This window comes from Herpailurus yagouaroundi, unplaced genomic scaffold, assembly GCF_014898765.1.
Source record: "Herpailurus yagouaroundi ecotype Mexico unplaced genomic scaffold, PumYag 140, whole genome shotgun sequence".
NCBI classification, from domain to species: domain Eukaryota; kingdom Metazoa; phylum Chordata; class Mammalia; order Carnivora; family Felidae; genus Herpailurus; species Herpailurus yagouaroundi.
Genome location: NW_024412395.1, coordinates 26,109,109 through 26,117,341, shown reverse-complemented (window position 1 = coordinate 26,117,341; position 8,233 = coordinate 26,109,109). Strand labels below are relative to the sequence as shown.

General features: G+C 38.5%; 1 long non-coding RNA gene across 1 annotated transcript in view; it reads right to left on the bottom strand.

Annotated features, from left to right (window-relative positions):
• LOC121030512 (uncharacterized) overlaps positions 1–8,015 on the bottom strand; it is a 14,484-nt gene extending 6,469 nt beyond the window's left edge. The window contains exons 1-2 of the long non-coding RNA XR_005790261.1: positions 7,854–8,015; positions 3,276–3,470 (exon numbers count right to left, since the gene is read on the bottom strand). This is a non-coding gene — a long non-coding RNA (uncharacterized LOC121030512). The remainder of the gene's footprint in view (positions 1–3,275; positions 3,471–7,853) is intronic.
• Between the last annotated feature and the right edge of the window lie 218 nt (positions 8,016–8,233).

Below are 8,233 nucleotides of genomic sequence, written 5' to 3'. Positions count from 1 at the left end.
GGCACCTTTTGGGATGAGCACTGGCTGTTGTATGGAAACCAATTTGACAATAAATTTCATATATTGAAAAAAAATAAAAAATAAAACAACATAAGCTTCAAAAAAAAAAGGAAACTTTCTCTTAAGATGTCTATGATATACAAAAATTTCATAAAGTATTCATTTGTAAACTGAAGCATTTATCTTTTCTCTCTATATAATTCCCCTGAAATTCAAAAACTCTCAATGAGTATTCTTTCTTTCATGGAAATTACCGTTGTTTGCATAAGTTCAATAAGAATCTCTTCATCTTGTAACAGGTCACCATTGGAAATACTGGTTATTTTACCAAGGCTTTGACTGGAATGTCATATTTGATGATGACATTCATAGACTCAGATATGACCAGACAGCTTTAAAGAACTAGGGTTGGCTTTATAAAACATGGAGCCATAAAGCCCCTTGGAAATGTGGCCTCATGCCTTGCTTACAGAGTTCCCAGCAGCCTCACCAGGTGAGTAAAGAAGGTCACTTCCTGGCAGGCGCAGGAACCTCAGGATATCTTGGGGACCTCATGAAGAGGAATCCGCCCAATTCTACAGGTATTGCAGGCCTGTCTGATGGTAAGTATTTGGCTTGGCTTTTGGCCTGGAGATGCTACTAAAAGTTCAAACTGGAAATTCCTTATAAAAGGTTTCAGCAAAGCAAACTTTAAAGGATCCTCATGATCAATCACTGTTCTTGCTGTGCTTATGTAAACAATTAAGCCAGATTTGTTAAGACTGGATTTGTTCTACAAATGCATTGGTCTCAATTTGGCTATCCCTGGAAAGGGGTGGGGGAGGTTTAGAGAGAACAACTATGTTTCAACAATGCACCGTTTTGGATGTTAAATTCTAGTTATGATTGCCTTTAAATGTTTGTTGTTTGCCTAAACTTGAGGTAAACTTCAGAAAATTGTCACAGTATTTCATGTATAGGCAATCTTCTGTGCTTGTTATTCTATGGGGATAATAATAAGACCCCATGGGCATATGATTATTTAAACAACTGGAAAACAGGATGGATCTCTAAACATGCAAATCATATCTTCCCTAAACCTGATCTGACAGTTAGTTCCCAGAAACCTACCCCTTTCGAAGACTTGGAGATGGACTTTACAGATATACCACCAAATAGAGGATTCAGTTTCAGGTATCACCCCACAGGTCCATCACTCCAGAGTTAAGAAGACCAATTCAAAGTAACCCTCAAGCTGGCGAAGTGATCCAGATCCAGTCAATCTGCTTAAACTGACCCTCAAAAAGACACTGGCCCCTGAGATCTCCAGCCCTGCTCCAGCCACACCCCAGAAGCTGGCTGGCCTGCATATCACTGAAGCTTGAGGAATCAACATGTGGGCTGAGCCCAGGGGTTCGGATGCAACTCTGCCAGCCCTTGCCCCTTACTGGTGTCATAGCCCTGATCTTGATCCTTGCTGTTGGGCTAATACAGACTGCATCAACAAACTAGGACATGGAACAGATGGCAGACTCCCTGGTAACCTTACAAAGCCAAATAAACTCCCTGGCAGCAGTGTCCCTCCAAAATAGGCGAGCCCTCGACCTCCTCACTTCAGAAAAAGGAAGGACTTGTATCTTTCTGGGGGAGGAATGTTGCTATTTCATAAACCAGTCAAAGATAGTTACAACTAAGATTAAGGGACTCAAGGAAAGAATTGAATGTAGACAACAGGAAAATATCAGTCAATGGAAAGAATGGGATCTCAAAGACTGGGCATCCTGGCTCCCTGCCCTGGAAGGGCCCCTCCTTTCCATAATTTTAATTGTGACCATTGGCCCCTGTATACTAAATACCCTGGTACGTTTTACTGAAAATACTGTTGTCCGCCAAACTGCAGCACTTATCTTAACCCTCCGAGGGTACCAACCCCTAGAACTAAAGAGGGATGCCTAATAAAAATTTTTAAAATGGTATCAAGGGGGGGAATGTTGGGAGAATGAATAAAGTTTTACACTATAAGATGGCTGACGAGACTAAAACAAACTCTGGTCTCTGGCTTAGAAACCCCTCTTCCGGGTTCTTCTTGCCCTGTTTGGCACGTGCATGAAAACTCCCACACAAATATGGAGGCGGGCAGCTATAAATTACCTTTCCCGCTTGCATTCGGCGCTCAGATCTTTGGAGAAATGGTTCCCTCTGAGCCCGCCGATGTTAAATAAATCTCCAATCCACCAAGATCTCTGAGTGCTGGTTGGTTTTTAAACCAGTGTTCCAGCGTGGTTCCGTAACAAGGTCAGAAGGATGTTCATAGGAGAACCTCAGTCCCAGGCACAGATAGAAACGTGCCACAAATATTTTCTAAAATGCCAGTTGTAAAAGGGCTGTGAGGGACAAACAGCTGAACTGAGTTTTGCAATTCTTTTACTATTGGAAAGAGCAGGACTTCATGGATGTATTGCCTATTTTGCCTGACAACGGGAAACAGCTGGAATTTACCAGCCTTATGGGCTGTCTTTTTTTTTTTTTTTTCAACGTTTATTTATTTTTGGGACAGAGAGAGACAGAGCATGAACGGGGGAGGGGCAGAGAGAGAGGGAGACACAGAATCGGAAACAGGCTCCAGGCTCTGAGCTGTCAGCCCAGAGCCCGACGTGGGGCTCGAACTCCCGGAACTCCCGGACCGTGAGATCGTGACCTGGCTGAAGTCGGACGCTTAACCGACTGCGCCACCCAGGCGCCCCCTTATGGGCTTTCTTAATGTACTTTTGAACTGGGGTGAGGACTTTATCAGAACTGGTCAGTGAGGTTTTTAGAGGCTTGATATTATCGCAACTTTTTCAGGGAGGAGGAAAATCTCTTGGCTATAAAGGCACCAAAGGCACAGGCTGACTATAAAAAAGCTCAGATTTTTCCTCTACTTTGGGTAATTTTAATCTTTACATACATTGTCTGAACTCAAGAGGAGAAGGGCAGTATGGACAATGGACCAAGTGAGGATTACCTCAGGGAGGATGTTAGCCTCCTTAGAATGCCGAGCTTTAAATATTTCCCCTACTTGTTCCCAAATATCAAGACCATAAGTTCCTTGTTTTGGGAACCAAGGGCAGTGTTCCTGGGTAATCATTAATAATTTAAGGAGTGCTTTCTGATTTTGGATAGTGTAGGCCATCTTTTCCAGTGATTGCAAATTACGAATATATTGTTACTGTTATCAGCGCAGGGAGTCTCCCATAATAAATCTCTCAAAAGTTCTGCGGCAGTGAATCCTAATATAGACTTGCTTTATCTCTTACCTCTTCAGGAAGAGACTGTAACCCAGTGCATTTTTCTTGGAGCTCTTTAGTGTTTCCGCAGCACCCTACAGTCCTTGTGTCGCACCTCCTACTGGCCACATCGATTTCAGTGCACATCAGCCTATAGTCCTCTTGCGTCCGATCATGTTGGGGTCACCATCTGTTGTAGATTCTGGGTCTGGAGTTTTCTCTTGTCTGGCAAGAGAGCAGATGCAGGATTGAAAATGCGAGAAACGTTAATGTCCAGGAGGAGTCAAGAACCCTGAATAAGTGTCCTTGCTCCGTTTTTATTAGGACCAGAAGGCTTACAAGCGTGATGGGCGTGCACAAAGAGACAATAAAAGCGTGAACATTAATTCACTGGCATGAGGGAGAGGGTTCGAAGATATGCGGTGAAGATATGTGGTGTTAGGGGTTTGGGTCAATACAAAACAAAGTTCTGGTGCCAAATTCCTGGTGCAAGGCAGATGGTTGTTTACAGCAGACATGAGGGCCACCTGTTTACCTAAACTTGCCTAGGGGACAAGAAGGACAGAACATGCTACCTCAGGATCAACAAGGCACCTTTCTTTTGTTAGTTAGCTCCACTCTGGGCAACTTTGCCCTGGGGGGCTTTTTCCGCCCTGAATACCTAGTTTTGTTTACCTCACTTTTGATGCTTTCATCCCCTATATATATCTTTGTCCTATACTGGGGGCCTTTGCCCTGTTTACCTAATCTTACTTATCTAATCTTGTTTACCCAAACTTGGATGTGTTGATCCTATGGCTTTCTAATTCTTTATGCCTTGTTCACCATTGGTTCAGGCTCAGGGAATTCCTAAACTTATTCCCCACACTCTTGTGCCTATCACTTTTTCTACAGTGTAAATCTTGATTTAATTTATTCTCATTCTCCTTTACGTCTTCTCTTCTGCTCTCACAGCCTTTCCTTTTGTTATTCATAAAAATATATCTCTTCATTTTTGTGCTTGTAGCACTTTTTGTACTGTTCTTTAATAGTCCTTAGCACAGGCTGAATTCTTACTTTATTTGTAGGCATGATTACCTCCCTTTCTAGAGTGTTTGTTTCTTGAGCATGAGGTTTATCTTTCTCTACAACCTGTTACATAGGCAATTAAATGTTTAACTCAGGCTGTTAGATTATTTAATTAATTCTATTGCCTCTGCATTGTCTCTCTTTACCAGAAACTATTAACCAGTTACATTGATAAATTAAATATATTAAAGCATCATCAATTGTAATCAAGAACAAAAAATATGAAATGGAATAGAAAAGTAAAAGAAAACAAAACTCTAAAACTTGAGCTTGAGGATCTGTTTACAGTTTAGACTCAGCATTTTTGGAAATGAACATGGGGTTTTAGGATGAGAAGGTACTAACCAATAAAGAAAAAGTTATTCCATATAAATAACATGTGTTTATTTTTTAAAAGCTAATATTTAAATTCCTCTTATATTCAAAGATCTACTTTTGGTTTTCAAATAGGAAAGTATGTTAAAATACTACCATGTTTTTAGCCACTGATCTGAAAAGACTATTTTAGTCAATATTTTCATACCATTGCAAAAGTTTATAAGTAAAACATGGCAAAGGTATGCAATTTTAATTAAAATAAAGGAAAAATACCAATAAGGCAAACATATCATTTGAGAAACCATCAGATTAAAAAATACCCACCAGGTATTAAACTCTAGCTGTGGAAGCACTAGGAAGAGGAATTTGCTTTATCAGATCTACTTTCTTCATTATCGCATACACCCATAGTCAACTCTTTAAAATATGAAATTGCTTCTGTTATGAAGAATTGTAGGAATGGTTGGAGAAACGCACACATACACTCACACGCACACACACACGCACGCGCGTACACACACACACACACACACCTTACCATTTTAAGCTCACAAAAGATTGTTCTTCTATTTTCAGCTAAGATTTTATGAAAAGCTTATTCTTTGCAACTCTGCCTCTTAGCCTAAGAATTGACCCAAGTCTTTGCTTATTTAATGAGTCCCATTCATGATTTATGAGATATGACTAGTGTGTCTATTACTATTGTTTCTTGGGTTCTACATCTTGATTAAGATACAATTGTAACAATATAATAAAAAGAACATTCCTCATTATGTTTGTAAGACTTGAGTGTATTTGCATATGGTTTATGGAACAGTGTGTTATCTAGTAAGAGCTTCTTAATAATCCAAACATCAGAGCACACCTATATTGCTCATTTAATTACATAAGAGGGTTAGCTCAGTTTGGAAAGTTTGAGCATATGCACAATCCTTAAATCTATAATATTTTATAATCTACTTGATTAGTTAATTGAAATTTATTGATTAATGTAATAAAGGCCAATAGATGGGTGATCTAAAAGCTTCCAAGGAAAGTAGTTATTTCATATTTACATGTAATCTATTAGGTCTCCAGAGAACATAATTATAATTAAATTATTCATGGTATTCTGAAAGTATATCCCCCTGGTATTGGGAAGAGGTAATGATGATTTTGCTTACGGAAGTCAAAGAAGGCATCAGAGAAGAGTCTATACACACATGAAACTACTCCCTTTCTCCTTTGCCTGTGGAGGTCTCTGATAATGGAACTCACATCATATTCTTTTTCTCTGTGCCTACATGTGATCTTTCATCTGCTTAACAGAGTACTTCAGAAACTACTTTTAGGAGATGGAATATCTTTATCAATCTAGATTGAACTACACAATTTAGGACAGTGTGCATTTTAGACTGATCTGATTTAGATAAATGAATATAATATGCTCCCCAGAACTCTTTGCTGGTAAAAAATCTGGCCAAGAACAGAGGTATTGATTGAAAGAACCAAGAAAGGACACTAGGGTGGGAATTTATCAAACACTAGCAGTTTACTTTAATGATCATTTCCTGAGAACTTCTGAAATATTTTCAATATTTAGAGAATTTGTTTAGCAACTAAAAGGAAAAGTTTCTACTAAAAGAACACTCCATGCACATTCCAATTGACCCATTGTTTTTCAAATCTATCTCTCTTTGCCAATTATACATTTTAGAAAATACATTTTGCCTCATGACTTTATGAGTGATTCTATTCCCTATCAAGACTTTCTAGTGTATTTTATTCTTTCCCTTCTAGGTTTGTTCTTCTCCAGTAAAGAAATCAGATTCAACTTAGACTCCGTCTTTCATGATAACTTTTTCAAAATATTTTGACATGTTGGATGATAAATCACACACTAGGGGCAAGAGTAATGGTGATGAAAGTGTTGCAGTTTTGAAAATACAAATATACAGATTCAATGGATAAAAATGTGCCCAGATGAAGATATGCAATCCCTCCATCATCAGCAGGTCAGGTGCTTGCTGAAGAAAGGCAGGTCAGCTTTAAGGGCAGAGTCAGCTTCCCACACAGACTGGAGTGCCAGGCTAATGTGAGTTCAAGTACAGAGTAATGGCTTCAGATTTCCCAGCCATATCTTCTCCCTCTGTCACTATTGTGTATATTCTAAACTTCCTGTGTCTAGCCTGAGACTTTGATCCTGGATTAAATATAGTACAGAAGAAATCATTCAATTTAAATATAGATTAAAATTCAATTTAAATCTAAGTTTATGTGCATATTTAGGTCCAACAAAAGTAGTACAATTTGAAAAAGCTTAAGAGATAGCTAGTATACACTGAATTCTCACTAAGTATCAAATGTCGTCCTAGTGTTTCACATGTATCATCTTGTTTAATCTTTAGAGGAAAAAAAGTTATAAGTACTATTACAGTTTCTACTTTATAAAAGAGGGAATTGAAGTAGAGTTATAACAGATTTAGCTAACAGAAAAGTCGCAAATTAGATGAAGATTAATATCAAGGATATTTAAGGAATTCCTCAAGAAAAATGACAGAAAACACAATAAAAATGGGTAAGGGATTAAAATATGCAATTTACAAAGGGAAAACCTGAACATTCAATATATTTTCGAAGAGATATGTGAACACCTTAGGAATCAGGGAAGTGTACATTAAAGGCACGCTAACATACCTTTGTACATCAATCATGTTGATAGAAATTAAAAAATTTCAGGTGACATCTAGAGTTTGTGAGAATGAAGAAAAGTGGAAAGTCCTGGACATTTTGGTCTAGTACAGTCATTCAGGAGAATTTTCTGCAATTGATTGAAATTTAACAGAAACATACTCTATGACTCAGCAATTTTACTCCTGGGGATAGGTCTGTATTGTTTTTCCCAGTTCAGATATTTGAACTAGCCAGACGCAAAAATATACCCACTTGAGGCTTTTATTTAGTGAATACAAGCAAGCATCAGAGATCTGAGATATCCACAGTAGAAACTCCTTCTGGGCTCAACCTCTGTGCCATGGGAGTAGTCTGATTCCCAGACCTGAACTGCCAAAATCTGCATGAGGAATTTGTCTTTGGGAGAGCTCCTTCCAAAACCTCTCAGTGGCTTGTTAAGTAGTTAAGTGAGGCTCATTCAGTTGCAAATTATCAGTAAAGAAGCTCATCTTGATTTTGTCAGGGGGATTTCAAACTCTAAACAAACATTAGAAATTCCACTGCCCTTACCTTGGGGAAGTCAAAAACCAGACATCCAAGCATCCCCAGGGGTAAAGATCCAGCTCTCCCCATCCAGCTGGAAATCATGCCTATTATGTCTTACAGAAGTGCTCCCACACTTACGGAAATAAATGTGTGATGATGTCCATCTTCAGCATGCTTTGCAGAACAAAGATTTAAGAATGCTGTCAAGGAAAAGAAATTAAGGAAAATATGTGATATGCACACAAAGGAATATTATATAACGGTGGAAAGAACAAGATTTACCTATATCAGCAGAGATAGACATCAAAAGTAAAATGTTCAGTAAAAATCAGAATCATAACATTTTCTTGAGATAGATCACATAACAAGATGTATTGCATAATGCAACTTACGAGCATAAAACA